Here is a 19,264-nt window from a genome sequence, read left to right on the forward strand (position 1 = left end):
TGAATGTGTTAAGCACTTCCCAAGTCATTTGTATGTATGTTTCCTTAAAGGCAATTACTTTTTAAAAAAGAAATACAAAAGAGGTGCCTAGGTATCTCAGTCAGTTAAGCATCTGACTCTTAATTTCAGCTCAGTTCGTGATCCTAGGGATCGAGCCCCACGTCGGGCTCCATGCTGAGTATGGAGCCTACTTGAGATTCTCTCTCCATCTCCCACTCCTTCTCCCTCTACCTCTCTCTCTCTCTCTCTCTCTCTCTCTCTTTCAGATTTCCTGAGTTTGATTTTAGGTTCTGCCAGTTATGAACTGGGAAACTTTGGGGGAGTGTCTTACCTCTGGGAGTGATGAGAGTACCCATCCCAGATGGTTGCTGCAAGAATTAAATAAGACAATATAGGCAAAGTTACTAAGATAATATCTGGCACAGAATAAGAGTCCAACAAATGTCAGCTATTATTAGTTATTAATTATTTCTCATGCTCGTATACAAAATAAGGGCAGTTTTCCCATCCAGCAATGAATATGTTATATAAATATTACAAATAAGAATTCTGTCCCCAGAATTACAATTCTTCTTTTGTTTTCCATGTTTCTACTGCTCTTCCCAGAAGTATTTTATCCCACGTAGTCAGGAATTCGCTAGAGGGCCCTAATTTCAAATATCCTGACCAACAGTCCTCATAAACATTTAGAAACAAAATATTTTCCTCGCCCAAACTACATCTCCCAGACTGCCTCTTTCACCCCAAAGTGGAGACTAAAATACATATATTTTTAATTTCAACTTTAACTCCTGTTTACATTTGGAAAATATGACCTACATCCTTTTGGCCCTCTGGCTCACTGAGGTCACGGGGACAGCAGCCCCATTCCTAATCCACCTGGCGGTCAGGGAGCAGCGGGGGTGACGCCTGACCTATAACCCCATCCTCCTGGGCTGTGCAGTGCAGGTCCTGCAGGGAAAGCCTGCACTCATCTCAAGGTCAAGACTGGGTTCCCAGAGCCCGGAGAATCACCTGGCTGATAAACCCTCTTGAATGAACGACTGGAGCAAATGGAGGCACAAACGCCCCACCAGGCCCTGGCATGTGTACCCATACATACTGTGTGGATGGGCGGCAGACAAGGAGAGATCCCTGGCTCCTATTTCCACCCTGGGAAACCCTTCAAGCAGCCCCCTGGAGGAGGATATTATCCCCAGTGTGGCTTCTGTCCCCTCTAGAGTTCCCATCAGAAGGCACCAGTCGCCGGTGGCCTTACATGTTGTGAATTGTTTGGTGTGTGCAGTATCCCAGGAGTCAGATTTCAAAGCGTTCTCTCCACTACCCGCCACAGCCAGTGTCTGTTTAGGGAGCTCTTCAACATGGGTGTCTCTTCCCTATCCTGCAGGAAAGATTTTTTTCCATTGCTGAACTGAATGCTCTTTGGTTTCCATGGGGAGAAAAGGCCCAGACATTGAGCGTGGGGCTGGGGAGGGTGTGAGGACCTCCTGCCCAGGCAGGTGGATCACTTCGGGTGGCCATAGGTCTGAACACCACTCGAGCCAGGGTGTCCCTCTTCTGCCCATTTCTTCCATTCTGTTGCAGACAGCAGCGCATCTCTCCGGGGGCTGGGGCATCTCCTCTTAGGCTCCCCCCACTCAGTCTGCCCTTCTTGTCCCTTCCCTAGTCTTCTCCAGCCTGGAATCTGATAAGAGTTGCATGAAATAATTGGAAACCATCTTCCCCAGGTGTTCATCATATAAAAACCTGTGTCTGACACAGCTGTGGCCACTGCTGCTTCCCCTGGTAGACATGAGACTTTGATTTATTGTCCTGTAAGTAAATACTAGTAAATAAATGACAGAAATGCCTTTTCCCCCTGGCGACTACCCTGCTTCATGATAATTAACTTGTTCTTTTCTCCTCCCTTTATTACCAACCACAAAGCAGTGACATTATATTCTCTGGTAAATGGGTTGCTCACAACTGTCTTGCCAACAGGTGTTTCACATAAAGGACAAGCTGTCCCATGAGGGTATAAAGCAGATGTTGAAAACCGGAAGCTCACAGGTCAATTTGCCCCATGCAATATGATGTTAAAAGTTGAGCTCACATGGAAAAAGTAGAGGCTTCACATGAAAATTCATATTCTGGCCTTCTCTTGGAAATTGAGAGGTCCTTTGGAAATGGTGAGCCCACATTCCTACCCGGCATTAGTTGCCTAGGCCTGCCTGTCCCTCAGTGCCATGGTCTCACACTTTCTCTTATCTCTTCAGACCACAGCTGAACGTCAGATGTAATTTATCATTTTATTTGCTCTGTTGTTTTCCTTACAGCAGAGACATATTTTTTCTGTGCCCATACGTTATGAATTGAAGATGGCTGCAAATACATTGTCATTCTTCCCATCGAAAGTGAAATCAATTTCCCCTTTTGAATCAGGACTGGACAGTGACTTGCTCTTTCCAACAGAATGTGGTAGAAGTGATGCTGCATAACTTCTTTAATCTTAATCTTAAATGGGGTCATAAGACCCTAGCAGTTTCTGCTTCCACATACTTGGGACACTCCATCTTGGAACTCAGCCATCCTGCCCACTCCACTTATTGAGGCCATCTAGAAAGGACTAGAACATTCCATTCCAGAACCCCAGTTGAGCTCCCAGCCAACAGCCAACCTAATTCTCAGCCATATAAATGAGCAATCCTGGACATTCCGGCCTGGTCGAGCCTTCTGTTGACCACCGCTCAAGCTAATACACCATGATGTGAAAGAAACACCCAGCAGAGCCCAGCCCACCCACAAAATTGTGAGATGTAGTAAGTGGCTGGTGGTTATTTTATGTCACTAAGTTTGGGGGTGGTTTCTTCTGTAGCAATAGCTAATCAAAACACCGTATCATTGGGGCGCCTGGGTGGCTCAGTCGGTTGGGCGTCCGACTTCGGCTCAGGTCATGATCTTGCGGTCCGTGAGTTCGAGCCCCACGTCGGGCTCTGTGCTGACAGCTCAGAGCCTGGAGCCTATTTCAGATTCTGTGTCTCCCTCTCTCTCTGACCCTCCCCCGTTCATGCTCTCTCTCTGTCTCAAAAATAAATAAACGTTAAAAAAAAAATTTTAAACACCCTATCATTATCAAATTTAGGGAGAAAAGAAAGGTATGTAAGAAGGAGACATATCTCTGGAAAATTTGAAGAAAGTAAACATTTTTGGAGCTGAAGACAAAATTCTGGTGTACAGAATTTGTACACCAGCTTGCCCAAAATTTGTACCCAGCTTGCTTCAAAATTTTATACTGCCAGTTCTCTAAAGCATTTCTGTTGAGGGCTCTGGCTCTAAGGGTGACCAGAGATACGAGATCATGGACCTGCAGACCAGGGCCTAAGTCCTGCTTCTTTCTCGCTAGCTTTCTACTGGTGAGAAATCATCAATTCTCTGACCTTCAATCTTCCCATCTTCGAAAGTAGAATAACAGTGTCTGCTCTACTAACTTTATCTGAATGTTTTACAAATTGCAAAGAACTTTGTAAATGCAAAATATTATTTGTATTTTATGCCCCTAATTTAAAAAAAACTCTATAACTCTTAGGGGACATCAAAAGTACAATATGTTTTTATTTGATATGCCAAGAGCGACTTACATTGGATTCTGTCTACAGAATCTACAGGTCTACAACTGATCTCAAATTCCATGTCTTTGGAGCAGAAATGACAAAGAGGTTTCTGCCCACATGCCAGGCCCAGTTGTGTTTACTGCCTGGAAAACTGTGTTGAGAACGATTCTGAGGACACATCTGAGCAGGGAGACGGTATTCATGCAGGCTGTGAATTTACCCTCTTGGCACTAATAATCCTTTTTTTAAAGGACTTTTTCTTTTGTTTTTAATATATTTTTTAATTTTTAATTTTTTTTTAAGAAAGAGTGTGAGCAGGGGTGGTGGGGAGAGGAGCAGAGGGAGAGAGAGAATCTTTTTTTTTTTTTTACATGTATTTATTTTTGAGAAACAGAGTGAGACAAAGCGTGAGCAGGGGAGGGGCAGAGAGAGAAGGAGACACAGAATCTGAAGCAGGCTGCGGGCTCTGAGCAAGCTGTCAGCAGAGAGCCTGATGCGGGGCTTGAACCCACAAACTGTGAGATCATGACCTAAGCTGAAGTCGGATGCTCAACCGACTAAGCCACCTAGGTGCCCCATGGGAGAGAGAGAGTCTTAAGCAGGCTTCATGCTCAGTGTGGAGCCCCACCCTGGGCTTGATCTCACAACCCTGGGATCATGACCCTAGCTGAAATCTAGAGTCAGAGGCTCAATTGGCTGAGCCACCCAGGCATGCCTCTTTTGTTTTCTCTGATTTCCAGCCATGTCATCTGAAAAATGACGATGATGCATTTATCCAACATTGACTCTATGGTTGATACGTACTATTTCTCTTTTTTTTTTTTAATTTTTTTTTAACATTTATTTATTTTTGAGACAGAGACAGAGCACGAGCAGGGCAGGGTCAGAGAGAGAGGGAGACACAGAATCCAAAACAGGCTCCAGGCTCTGAGCCGTCAGCCCAGAGCCCCATGTGGGGCTCGAACTCATGGACCACGAGGACATGACCTGAGCCGAAGTCGGACACCCAACTGACTGAGCCACCCAGGCGCCCCAACGTACTATTTCTCTTGATCCTCACCACAACCTCTTGGAATAAGGTCAGCTTCATCATTACCCCCATTTTACAGATGAAAACATGGAGCACCCCCCGAACGGCTGCTCTGAAAAGCCATGTTTACATTGCTCTCGGTTGACCACAACCACCTCTGCCACCTTGGACTCCTGCAGTTTTGTGGCCAGAGTCCTCCAACTCATGATTTCCTTAAAAAAAAAAAAAAAAAAAAAAGAAAGTTTATTTATTTTGTGAGAGAGAGAGCGAGAGAGAGAGAGAGACCGAGCATGGGGACAGAGAGAGGGAGAGAGAGAATCCCAAGTAGGCTCTGTCAGCGCAGAACCCAAAGTGGAGCTGGATCTCCCAAACCCTGAGACCATGGCTTGAGCTGAAATGAAGAGTCTGACATTTAACCCACTGAGCCACCCAGGCGCCTCTCTTCCTCTTCCTTTCCTTTTGACCCTCTGCATGGGATTACTGGGGCTCTCCTCCTGTCAGACTCCCCAGGCACCAGCTTCAGGATGACCAGCAAGGACTTGCAAGAGAAGAAAATTGTGCAGGAGGTGGAGACTGGAAGAGCCACACCTGGTGATGGGAAGCTTGTGAGGAAAATGGGGAGCAGGAGGCCGACAATGAGGTAGATGAAGAAGAGGGAGAAGGGCAGGAGGAGGAGGAAGAGGAGGAAAGCAATGGCGAGGAAGGGGGTGGAGAGGAAGATGAGGAAGCTGAGGCAGCTGTGGGCACACAGCAGCTGAAGATGATGAGGATGTTGATGTCCATACCGAGAAGCAGAAGACCAACGAGGGTGACTAGACAGCAAGAAAGGAAAAGTTAAACTTAGCAACAAAAAAAGGCCATTGTGACCTATTCACCCTCCACTTCCCATCTCAGACGCTAAACTTGGTCACACTCCAGTGGACAGTCCCACCCAGTGGTGCCACCACAAGTGACACGTGCACCTGGCCACCCATCCAAACCACACTGGAAATCTATGTCAGGGGAGGAAAAAAGAACCAAAACTTCCAAAGCCCTGCTTTATTTTTTTTTAAGTATTTTAAAAAGGAAAATTTTATTTTTTATTTACATTTTATATTTTTGTACATATTGTTAGGGGTCATCTCTGATGACCTAACCAGACTTCCCAGCATTCTCTGTCCTACTTCTGACCTTACTTGTGCTGTGACTATGTCCATTATAATTTCAAGAAGACAAACCTTATAAGAAAAGTGAAAACGACAACAACAAAACAATCTTATTCCCAGCATTCCAGTAGCTTTTTGTGTGTATATACTTAGTTGTACTATACGTAGTTCTGGGTGGCTTGGTTGGTTAAGCATCTGACTTCTGATTTTGGCTTGGGTCATGATCTCACAGTTTGTGAGTTTGAGCTCAAAACTGGCTCTGTGCTAGGAGTGTGGAGACTGCTTGGGGTTCTCTCTTACTCCCTCTCTCTGCCCCTCCCCTGTTCATGCTCTCTCTCTCCCTGTCTCTCTCCCTCGCTCTCAAAAATAAATAAATAACTCAAGAAAAAAAAATAATAAGTAGTTGGCTTATAGAAGATGGTTAAAAAGGCGAAAGATGAAAGTTTTCTTTTGTTTTTAGCTTTTTTGTCTATGAAGTTGCTTTTTATTTTTATTTTTTTGGCCTGTTTGATTTATGTGTGAAACAGTGTTGTCCAAAAATAATTCCGGAATTCTATTTTGCTGAGTTGTTCTAACAAAAGAAAGAGAGAAGGAAAGAAAGCACAGAAGCACACATAGATAAAGTTGCCCAAGTCACACAGCTAGTAAATCTAGAAACCAGGATTTGAACCCTGATAGTCTAGACCAAATGTTGACAAACTTTGTCAAAGGGCAAATAGTAGATATTTTAGGTTTTGCAAGCCACACAGTCTCTGTACAACTACTGACTGTGCTGTTATAGCTCAAAAACAGCTAGGGACAATATGTAAACAAATGGGTGTGGCTGTGTTCCAATAAAACTTTATTGCAAAAACAGGCAATGACCTATATTTGGCTATGGGCTGTACTTTGCCAACCTCCCTGGTCTAGAGAAGTGCTTTCCAATAGAAATAAAGCAAGCCATAAATTACACAGATTACATATGCAATTTAAAATTTTATGTAATTTGTATTTTCTAGTCATATTTTAAAAATTTCAAAGAAACAGGTGAAACTAATTTTAATATTATATTTTAAACACAATAAATCCAAAATATTATTTCAATGTGCTATCAATATTTTAAAAATTATTAATGAGATATTATATATATATATATATATATATATATGTATATATATTTTACATATTTGAAATCCAGTGTGTACTTAATAGAGCCCATCACAGATGGGACCACATGTGGCTGGTGGCTGCATAGAGAACCCCCAGGTCTAGAACCCAGCCTTTCTGTCTACTTCAGAAGGCTTACCAGACCTTAATGCTGACACGTAAGAATACACGATAGAAAAGCTAATTATTGGTTTTCATTCATTTGGGTCTCTTGGATGGGGCCCAGATCCTACCTTGTATGAGCCATTTCAAGAGTTTAATTTTAATATAGCGATTTGGAATCAGAAGGCAATTTTCCTTAGAAACAACACTATAAATGGCCATTAAAGTATTGGGCCTGCCCACAAAGCCCTAATTAATGGGCAATAGACCTGTCAAACACAGTGTGGCTTGAATTACCCCTAATGATCACCCAAAATGTTATTTTCTGCTAGCTCTAAGGATGCTGTGAATAAACTCTGACCCAGGCAGCAGGTCGAAGCAGGTGTCCTCCCCACCACCCCCGCCACACTTTTGCGGCCAGGCCACCCTCTGAGATCTGAATCATGGTCCAAGCAGTTGCCTCTTGTTGATGAGAGCTCTGACGCCCATTTGCTTACCTAAATTCTGGGAAGCCTGCGTTCCTAAGTCAGAGACTGCCCAGCCCAAATTCCCCTCCTCATCAGTGTCCTATAAAGGGTCTAGTATATGCACTTCATTGCTTCCCATAGGCACAAGTTCAGGCCTTCAGAAAGCAAACAATAGAGCATTTAGCAGTGATTCCCAGACTGTGGAATTTAATGGACCCATAAAATTTCAAACACAAAACAAAACTAGAGGACTTATATAAAGCGGCCAACTTGTAATTTTTCCAAGTAAACACATTAAGGGGGGAAAAAGTTACCATCCACTGACACCATCATTTTAGCACCAAATGTTAGAATGGCATTGTAATGCCAAGTAAAGGAATGGGGGCCTCAGATTTAAGGACAGGTTTTTTTCAGTTGAATAAATTTGGCTTTGTAGAAAAAAAATCCCACTGCATGGCCTTTATTTTGAACATTTTGTCAAGGACCTTAAAAACTCTGCCTCCAGGGGCACAGGTTCTCACAGGTTCTCGGGAGTCCAGGTGAATAAAATGGCTCAGGACAGTTGCACAGGGTAATGAAAGGTCTGAACAGAAACCAGAGGGAGAGGCCTGGCAGCACAGCCCTTAGGTGACTCTCCTCCCCAAAGGGTCTTGGGTAAGCATAATTACACAACAGAAAACATATCCTTTATTGGTGCTAGTACCTTATGTTTGGGTCTCGTGGTAGACTTTACAAGGTATTTACACATCCCTTTAACCTCTTTTGATTTGCTCCGAAACTCTACAAGTTAAGCAGAAAAGATGCACCATGCATCTTATAGACTGAACAGTACCACATACAGAATTCCAAAGACTACTCCAAAACTTTTTTTTTCTTTTTTGGAAACTTTTTACTACAGCCCATGTTCAATATCCACAGAATGGGTTTGGAAAACTGGGATTCCTCAAAAATAAGGATGACTCCATCACTCATTCATTTTATAACCTTAGATGTTACCCCATCTGTAGAACGGAAATGATAATACTCAATGACAATGAGGGCCTCATTAATTTCTGTAAAAGGGTTTCTGAGCTTCTCTGATGAAAGGAAAAGCAAAGTGGAAAGAATCCTTATGGTGTCTCCAAGGCCTTAGGTTTTCTTCTCAGTGGTGGGCAGGCCCCCAACCATTTCTCTGCTGCAAACAGGGCCAAGGCTCCTTGGCCCTGCCCCAGGGCTCAGTCTCCATTTCCTTCCTAAAAGGCAGCTTCTCTCCTCTGCAATAACCCTGTCTCGCTCATCCCCACCGGGGCCATGCAAATGAAGCATGGCAGGCATGGGCCTAGGTTTTGAAAAGTTACTTAGTGACACTTCCTACATTAACTATTTTGGAAGAGTCATTGTCCATGGTAATCTCATCCAGGGTTTTCTTGACTCTGAGCTGGAGAGTTCAGAGCCTGTGTTTGAATTATCCTCAGTTTTCCAAGATTTGAAAAGACACACACACACACACCACACACAGAGCCAAATAAGGATGCCAAAAAGCCAGCTTCTTGTTATTCTAGCTCCATAAACGAGGAGTTCCAGCTCCAGCTTCATTGTGGATATTCTGGGCATTATTGAAGTGGTCTGGGTCCATCCCGTCCTCCCCCAACCCTCCTTCCCCACGCTTTCTTTTTTAAACCATGCTTCTGTTACTAATAGTTCCTTCTGAACCCACCATCCAGCGCTTTGAAGTAACTATATAAAGCAATAGACAGACTGCAAGCAAATGGCAGAGTACGGAGTCTCTCAACACAAAATGATTTTCTGCTTAATACTATTTTGCTCTTCACAATCTCTGGAATTTGCTTTGACTGGGAATCAGCGCTAGATGAAAAGACCTCTCTTCTTCTGTGTGTGTCTTGCAAATGCTCTGTCTTAAGTGCCCCGCCTGTTTTTCCACGCGGCTCCATGTGCAAGTACTTGGAACTTACGAGCAGCCCCAGCAAATGGAGCACAAGAGTCCAAGCCTGATGCCCCTGCCCAGCCTTGGCAAAGCAAGTGTGTCTACAATGCTGAGACCTTGACCCCAAGCTTGTCCTCAGGTCAGAGATTCCTTTAGGGGCTTGTGGACCAGGAGGGAAGAGGCAAAAATATATCTGCATCTTCAATAATCTTGCTGGCAGAAAGTGCCCACATCCCCATCCCCAGGAGATGCATTTCACTGCTTAGTTTTCATTTACTTTCTGTAGTAACCTTTATCTCCATTCTCCTGTCCCATCCCTCTTCTCCCAAAGGCAAACATTTAAGGTGTTGACGTGAGTCCCTCTATTTTCCGAGGCTGTGGGAAGAGCATGCTGTTGCCTTATTTGCAGCAGATGACGCCTCTCCAAACTTAATGTGCTCACCTGGGCATCTTGTTAACGTGCAGGTCTGGAATGGGGCGGTCTGGTGGCCACAGAGGCTGCCTTTTTAACAGACCACCAGGTGAGGCCTGCATCCACGCGCCGGTCCCCACTGTCACTTTGAGCACTGGGAGCCTCTAGATATTTTGTTTCTACCTTTTCAATGAGAGCCACTTGAAGAGCCTTTCTCCTGCATGGCTGTGCACCTAGTCTGTTGCTCCAAAGCCAGCACCCCTCATGCTTTTTCTCTCACTTCCAGGCCGTGCTGTGATGAACCTCACAGCCACTGAGGTATATGACCCCACAACACATGGGCGAGTTTCTTGGGTGCATAGACGCAGAATTGCTGGGTGTGGATCTTAGGTGAACTTCATTTAAGTGCTATCAGACTGCCTTAAACAGCCCTTGCCTCACTATAAAATGGTCTTGCTAAGACTTTCCACTATTATCACAAACGAAAACTTTCATGATTACAGTCATATTGAAGACAGGCAGATGTGATTGAAAGGCAGTGCTCAAGGACGACAACCTTAGGGAAATTTTGGGCAGAGGACAGAAGTGACCAACGAGAACTTTGCCTGTGGCATAGGACTTATGTACAAACTTGTGTCTCCATGAAATTGTAAATAACTCTCTGCTGCTTGCTATAGCCTTGTGGCTTTGGATTTGCTTGAGGTGCAGTCAGGAAACAGCTGAAGAGCGCTCCTGGTGGCCACTGTTTTAAGGCACTTTTCATGTGTCATCTCACTTAGTCCTATGTCACCTGTGAGGTAGGTACTGGCAGCAGTCTCCCTTCCCAGATGAGAAGACAGAGGCCCCAGATCTCTGGTGCCCACACCCTTACTTCCGTGACATACTGGTTTTCTGGGGGTAGTGTGATATGAAAATGCAAACTTCCCAGGGAGTCCTGCCTTGTAGGAGGAAATACTTTATTGACACAGAGTTGAGGAAACCAAGACAGCTAGGGAGACACTCACCCTCAGCCCAGGCACGCATTGTCCCTGGGCTCTCAGTGTCCTCCAGCTAAGGTTGTTTGGTTGCTTACTGAGATGCAGGAAATCCATTCAAAGTGGGAGTCAAGGGAGCGTTCCTCAGCATGAGGAACATTTAATAAATGCATGAGAGCATTTATTAGGGAGCATCCATTGCTTTCTGCTGGGCATAGGGCACTGCGAGTTTTATCTGGGACACTGGGAAGCTGCTGGCCCGTGATGCCTGTGTGCTGCTTGGGCCCCATTCACACTCCGCTGATTTGTCCCCACCAAGGAAACTTTCTGACTGGCACTCTTTGTGGGAACAAGCTCATGTGGGGGCACACTGCCATCTTTACCCTCAGCCCTGACCACATGATGTTTCCCAATTGGGGCCCACCCTGTGGAGACAGAGTGTTCCTCCCTCACATAACTTCAGGCACCAGTGGGGTTGAGGGGGTGATGCTGCTCACAGCTCCCTCAGCCAAACTGCCTGTCCTGCTGTCCTTGCTGAGTGTTCACCAGGACTCCGGAAGAGTCTGGCTGAGCCTCTTAGGAATGAAGATTCTGGAGAGTAGAGGTGGTTTCTCTGAGAAGACTGAAAAGCACGAGCACATAAATGCAGGCAGGAATTGCATCTTCCTGGGATCAGATACCCAAGCCTCCACTTAGCTCCTTGAAAAAGGTGTTCATGGCCAAAGTCCATGTTCTAGGCCATCAGCAAGGCCAGGGCACTATTTCTCCCAATGATACATGTGGCCTCTTCCCCCAACACCCCTTGTCTCCTGTGCTGTCTGTTGCATGGATGAGCTTTCTCAACATGCTAATTGCCTTCATTTTTTCTTCCTCCTCCTTCTTCCTTTTATTCTTCCCCTTCCCCTCATTCTCTTTCTTCTTGATGAAAACACTTCTAGTGTATCTCCAAATGGAATGAGACCTGTCTTGTCATCAACATCATATACCTTCTCTCTCTCAGAGGTTGGTATGTGATAAAACAGAAATTAGAATTTACAATATGTTCATGCTTTACAAGAAGGAATAGTGTCATTTCTGGGACAGAAAATGTGGCTGATGCTAGAATGCTCACATGCCCATGAATGTCCAGAGATTATACATCTCAGGATGCTGATATGACAATCTGAGATACAAAATCATTTCCTCATACAAAAGTTACCCTGTGACCCACTCTGTCTTTTGTTGCCTACCTGCTTTTACTCATGGCTGCAGGACCAGAGCCAGATGCAGAAACCAAAGAAATGAATTCTTGGATTTTTGGTGTTAAATAGGCTCCTGAAACTCAGAATTAATGGCCTTGAAAGCCCATATCCTAACTTGTAAAAGTTGAGAATTTTGAGAGAAGGGAGGCGGGTTGTATTGCAAAAGGCTACCCCCTCCCAAAACATGAAAACAGATAGTTTGTGTCATAACAAGACTGGAAAGAGAAGTAGACAAAGCACATGCCCATGGAAGACTGGATAAATATGGTCTGAACTGGGGAGGGAGGAGCTGGGGAGGCAAAAGGGCGATTCATGTGTGAAGTACCTCTGCTTGCCCTTCCCATTCACCAGCTAAGTCCAAGAAAAGAAAAAGTAATGGAATCTCTCTTCAGGTTTGGAGATACCAGGATGGAGTTCACCTGCTCCTTCTTTCCCAAGCAGAGTCATCAGACCTCACAGGGCAGCCTCTGCTCCATTATGGTACTGTAGTAGGTCATGACATGTATGGGGTCCAGGCATTAAAGAGCCAGCAAAAGCCCACAGTGCCCCTCATGTGAAAAGCATTTGAGTGTTTCCTGAGCTCATGAAGTAGGAGGAAAGAGAGAGAGAGAGAAAGACATCTAAGACAAGGGGATCCTGGAGCCAGGGTTCACATGGGACATCCTCACATGTCTGTAGAACCACCCATGGACCAGAGAGGTTGAATTCTATTTCAGTTTAGGACCAAGATTAAGATCAAGATGCAGAGGCCCCTTCAAACCAATGCCCTCAAAGCACCCGTGTGAACTCCCAGAGCTTTGCATCAACTCCAGGAAGAAGATGAGCAAGACGATCCTAAATCTGGCTAATGTCACTGGGTGCAGAAGATTGGTTAAAACCCCTACCTATGTTGAAAAAGCTCTCACAAATCTGACAGGAAGAAGCCCCTCATCTGCAAGGGGCCTCCAGGTGCCTGGTGGTGCCAGGTGCTGAAAAGGAAACAGGCCACTCACTCCCTTCCTCCTCCTCCACAGACCTTGACCACCATGTTGCTCTTACCCTGTGTGGGGTTTCACTTGGAGGAACCAAAAGATGGGTACCACTGAGCACATCCATGTGACAAGGCCACTACTGGTCCTCTCAAAGCCACTATTCCCCAGTTGCCACATCAGGGCAGAGTCCCACACAGAGGAGGGCATGGCCCTCTGCCTGCATCGGGGCCATACTTGGTGCTTTGAAGCAGCGCAGCCTAAGCTCCTTGTTTCAAAGTGTCTCATGGAAATAGCTTCTTCACCCTCCACTCAGAGCAGAAATTCTGAACTTGGTGTCTATCAAGATAGAATTCAGGAGCCTGGTAGACTTGCAGGGGAACCCCCCCCCATCTTTAGTTTCATGAACCTCTAACTGAAATGTAGCATTTCCTTCTAGGACCAATTGCAGTACAGAAATTTTGTCACCAGTAAAATCATGGATATCTTTATATCACATAAGCTCATCACTTCTTCGCATTCCAGCAATTAGACCCACCACTAGGTCGTCATTTAAACATTAAGAAAGAAGCACACATATTACTATTTGACGAAACGCTTAAGTTTTCATAACTGTATTTCAATATAATTAGTTTCCTTTGTAATTCTATGTATTTCATTTCATGCATTAAAAAAAAAACACATTTTTTTTCTGATAAGGTGACCAGAAATGTACTCCAATGCCATAAAAATAGTTAAAAATCTCAATCCAACCCAACCCAACCCATCACCTGGAAAAAACACGCAGTTCAATCTACTGTCGTGCTGTCTTCTCTTAGGCTCTCTGTTTTCTGTCACCCTTCCCCACCCTCCTTTTCCTTTTTTCTACCCAATATTTATTCTCTCTCCTGCTGTTATCTTCAACACCACCCAACCATACAAGAGACTGTCGCAGGAACATGCCCTCTCTCTTCAGTGTGAGTGTAGAGCAGAGGCAAAGGCATTCCTTGGAACCACAACTTCTTGCATCCAGATGTGTCTCAGAGTGGAGTGGCATAATTTATCTCCAAAAGGCTTGGACAAGTCAGCCTGGGGGAGAGAAAAAGAGGTGACTAGCTCTGTGAAGTAGCATGGGAAGAATTTTGAGGTTCTGCGTTCCAAAGGAAATGGCTCTGAGGATGATCAGTGGAGAGAGGAAGCAGGAGGCCAGAGGCTGAGATTTATGTTAGTGCCTGCTTAGCACCTACTCACCCTCTTCTGGCAAAGGCACCAGAGTATCCCCAGGCACCAGCACAGGTGAATCTGATTTGGTTTAGTGTCAATCACTTGTGCTCCAACTCTCTAGTCAAGGTGGGGGTGGGGGGGGAGGTGGTTGGGGGGAAGAGGGGTTGGTGACCCAGCCTCAGCCAATCAGACCTCTTCTTGGAGTAGAGGGATGGGAGGGTGGAGTTAATCCATCCCAGTGACTCTCCCTTATGTCCTGCGCCCTGAATCCAGGAAATCCTGGTTCCCATCCATGCTGGGGTCCCGTTCTTCAGCTAATCCTTCCATTTCCTCACTCATTCCTTATCCTTCCTAGAAATTACATTTTTGTCCTTTTTGCTTACTGGGTCAGAAGTTTTTGTTGCAGCAACTAAAATATCCTAACTGCCCCAGGAAGGCTGAGAAGAAGAAATGACCTACAGGAAGTACAGTAAGCAAGGTGGACAGCCAGAATGACAGTAGGAGTCAGAAAACATCCAGAGATGGGGTCCTAATCTCCATTAGCAAGTCCTTTGTTCCACATACAGGGACCTAATCTTTCTCCAGAACCCAAACCTTCACTGAATGTCTGCTTTCCAAAGTGGTGTATTAATTCACATCCCCAGAACGGTATATGAGAGTTTCTGTTTTCCTATATTTCCCCCAAACTTTGATATTGTTAGGTTTACCCGTGTGTTGGAAAATAGCCTGCGTGGCATCTACGTGGGGCCATGTGACCCAGTGATGTGTACCATTTCCAGGCTGAGGTGGTTGAGAAGGGTATGACTTTATACCCCGTCTCTTTTCTTCCACCAGCTGGATTTGGGCCAACATGGCTACCTGGGAATTCCTGTGGTGAAAAACCCAAAGAGAGAAGGAGCCTAATCCCTGAAACCCACTTGGAGGACAGCAACTTCCCAATAAGGACCATCCACTTTAGTCTTCACATGAAGGAGACATAAGTTCCTAGCTTGTCTGAGCCATTATACATTTGCATTTGTTACACCATCTTTTGCTACCCTGATTAATAAACTCGGTAACCCGGTACAGGCATATTTTATTCTATTGTGCCTTGTTTTACTGTGCTTCCCAAATCCTGTGGTTTTGTTACAAATTGAAGGTTTGTAGCAACCCTGCATTGATCAAGTCTATCGGCACCATTTTTCCAACAGCATTTGCTCATTTCATGTCTCCATGTCACATTTTGGTAATTCGTGAAATATTTCAAACTTTTTCATTATCACTGTATTTGTTATAGTGATCTGTGATCAGTGATTACAATTCACCAAAAGCTCAGATGATGGTTAGCATTTTTTAGCAATAAAGTGTTTTTTAATTACCTTTTAATTAAGGTAAATACATTGTTTAGACATAATGTTATCACACACTTCATAGACTACAGTATAGAGTAAACATATAAACAAGAAAAAATTCATTTGACTTGCTTTATTGCAATATTCACTTTATTGCATAGTCTGGAGCCAAACCTGCAATATCTCCGAGCCATGTCTCTAATTCCAATTCTAGAAATAATAGCACAAGGGCACTATTTACAATAGAAAAAGAAAGAAAGCTCTCCCCAATTGTGTGTTAGTAGAGAAATGGATAAATAAATTTAACATAGTCATATAAAGGAACACTATACAACAGTACAAATAACTAGTTCTATACGTCTCAACATAGATCCAGAACACAATCTAGAATGAACAAAGCTAGCTGCAGAATGTTGATACAGTTTGATGCCATTTATGTGGTCTTTAAAAAAAAAACAGCAAAGTAAATCTCTTTAGCATGTGTAGACACATAAATGCATAAACATTTGATAACCTGGCTGGAATGATACCATAGGGATGGTGAGTGGGGATGAAGCAGGGATAACTGAGAGAGGAACTTTGTAGGCTCCAAAATGTCTATAATATTTTCTTTTTTAGAAAAAAAGGTTAGAAGTAAGTGTGTTCAAAGATTCACATTTGATCATTTGGGACAGCTGATTCTTGGATGCCTATTTATTATCCTCTGTGCTTTTCTGCTTATTTTCTGATTGGTGTTTCAACAATAAAATTATATCCATGGAGAGAAAACTCTAACCTGCTTCGTCAGGGCCTGGAAACAGAGAGCTCCCTGCGGGGTGTCACTCCCTAGGCACCTCTGAGGCCTCCTGTTCCATTACATGTGGCAGAGACATTTCCTGCTAAACATAGAAATCACCCCATTCCTAGGCCCCACAGTGTCTTCCCTTCCACCATTTCTTTTTCCATTTCTTGCATGCCAAAACTTCACCACCACCAAAGGTAAGTACGTTCTTGCACTGTTTTCCCACAGAGGAGATTCCAGCTAAAGACAATTTCATCCCAATAGCAAGATAATTCCCATGAATAACAGATGGTAAAGGTGCAAAAGGAGAAAGAAATATAAATGTGCACCAGTGAATAGAGAAGAGAGACACAGTTTCAGCTATGTAAAGGGTTTACAAAGTTCAGTGTGGAGTCACCTTTCACATAAAATAAACATGAGTCTCCAATGACAGGAGACCATAAAATTTCAGATACGCGAAGATTTCATCACATGAGCAGAAAATGAATATTTATATCTCGTATTTTTACCCCTGTAATGGATGAACCATTTCATTGCGCTAGTGTCATGAAAACAAGGACAAAAATCCACATGAAAGTAGGCGCAACCCAGAGCTGCCCTTTTGCAGCTAGACCATGCTTTCTATTTCTAGGATTCTCAGAGGTGACTTCGCAAGTCAAGAGGTTATTACTTTAGTCAGCAGAAACAGTTTCCAGGGGGTGCTGGATCCAGAAGGGTACACTTCCCTCCTTAAATGCCCTTGTATCTGTCCCCTAGTTCTCTTGTAGGAGAAACTGTCACCATGAATTAGGTAGACAGAACTGCCAGAAGGCCGATCCTAGAACATAAATGTGTAAAACAGGGCTGCTGCATGGCTTCCTGTCACATCTGACCTCCTAACTCCCTCTCCTCCCAGGAACAGTGCCAGACTCAGACTCCTCGCCTCACGAGAGGCTTGACTTGCTATCGGGCACATCCTCATTGAGAAAACTCCTGCATCAACAGAGATGGACAAATTCAGGGAAAAACAAGGGAGGCTGTTTTGCCTGCCAAGCTATGTGGACTGAATCAGAGTTCTGTGGAAAGGAAGGTGCTTGTTTATGAGCACGGCTGAGATTGAGTAACTGGGTTGAGCAGTTGAGAGACGAGACTGCAGAGAAGCAGGGCTGATCTTCCTTCAGCCCTGCTCGGCTGGGCTGAGGATACTTACGGTCAGTAGTCCAGACCCTGCAAACATTCTGGTGATTATGTAATTCTTGTGGGGGCCGCACGCTGTAGGTGGTTGTCTAAGGAACAGATATTACCACCCTGGGGAGTGGATGTTCTAGTCTAAGGAATAGGGGCTCTAGATGCGGATCTTAGAGATGAGATTTTGTATTTCCTCCTCCCCACATTCTTAGGGTCATTTTCTAGAGTTTGGAGTGAGGAGATGTTCAGAGTACCTCCAAAGATGGTAGGAGGGAGCAGTCTGATAAAGAAACCTGGAATGTCTGGGCCTGTGTGGTCACTGTAAGCCCTTCTCCTTGTTTTATTTCCATCTCACTGTCTTCAAAGTTCAGAAAATTCTCGTGGGGGTACTGTCTGGTCTCTGCTGTGTATGGAGAATTAAGGGGAAAGGCTGGTTGGTGGTACAGAGGAAAACATCCCTCACTCTGGTCCTCACTGGGGACAGCTCTGCCCAGTGTTCAGTATTCTGAGGGTCGTTGGCAGCAGCAGTGGCTGAGACAGCACAGAGGCACATCTGCTACAGAATCCGTATTTAGCCTGGTGGCGAGGAAGCTCCGTAGCTGCTGTAGGAATCCACGCAAGTGAGCAGTGAGGACCCAACATTGAAGCACCTCGGAGGACCTCTGACAAATCAAGGAAGCCGCCTTGGGAGGCTCTGGATCTCCTTTAGTTTGGTCAGTGGGGCTTGGGGTTGTTTTATATGAAGTGCAATGTTTCCTAATATCCTAATACCTCCTTCTTTCTTCAATGACAGAACCTCTGAAATTTAGTTGGGTGGATGTCCTTCCTTGTGGATACCAGCTTGAGTCCAAGCATTATACATGTAGAGATACATTTGACAGTTAGGATAACTGGTAGACCAAGTAAAATATGGCAGCTTAAACCAGATTAAAATCTCTCTCATGTAAAAAGTAGGAAAATTAGTGGTGTGCACTGGTTTGTGGCGCCATCCATTAAGATAAGGAGCACAATATATGCCAAAGTGAGTAAGCCAAACTGAGTTCAGTGTCAGAGATAAGAAGCAGCAAGGTGTGTCTGGAGCTGAGTAACTCACATGATGGACGACGGGTGGACCTTCCTCTCCGAGTCTCCAGCAGCACATGAGGGTGTAAGTGGGTAATCTTGATTAGAGCATAGAAAATGCTCCAAACAGAATCAGCCCAAGAATAAATCAGTGGCATATCCAGACCCAGAATCCAAGTCCTGCCTGCATGACTTCCAGCAGGCATAGCAGTGACAGTGACCAGCAAACTGCAAATTTACTTATCCTCAATGATGAAATATAGACTCATTGTCTGAAAAGCACAGTAATTTGTTCTCAAGCTCCGTAATGAGGTTGGGGGAGGGGACATGCTAGTGGACTTCAGCAAGGAGGACAGGAAGTGTGTCTGAGTCCAAGTGTGTTTGAGGCTTGTGAATTATTTAGTACCATAATGACTGGGTATTTATTTATTACATTGAAGTGGAGCTTTTGTGTTTGAATCAAAGCACACATAAAAGCCTATTGTAGAAAATCAGGCTCTATTGTGACATAAATGTGCATTATATAAAGCAAAAAGAAAAGGCAAAAAAGGGCTTTAAAGGTACAAATAAACTGTGGAGCTCACAAATGATGGGAGAGTTGAGGGTAAGATCTCAGAAAAGATCCAAAATGGCTCTTCTGTTTTTGCCTGACCAGAGTCTCCGTCACAACAACCAGTTTTAGCCAGACAAATGGGAAATGAAATGGTTCTTCTTTACCCAG

General features: G+C 44.4%; 1 long non-coding RNA gene across 1 annotated transcript; it reads left to right on the forward strand.

Moving 5' to 3' along the window:
• Positions 1 to 2,690: 2,690 nt before the first annotated feature.
• Positions 2,691 to 15,273, forward strand: LOC122205600. Its single transcript, XR_006196161.1, has 2 exons — positions 2,691 to 2,798; positions 15,037 to 15,273. It is a non-coding gene; the product is annotated as an uncharacterized LOC122205600 (long non-coding RNA).
• Positions 15,274 to 19,264: the final 3,991 nt, after the last annotated feature.

The sequence above is a fragment of the Panthera leo genome, chromosome D4 (genome assembly GCF_018350215.1).
Source record: "Panthera leo isolate Ple1 chromosome D4, P.leo_Ple1_pat1.1, whole genome shotgun sequence".
Taxonomy (NCBI): Eukaryota; Metazoa; Chordata; class Mammalia; order Carnivora; family Felidae; genus Panthera; species Panthera leo.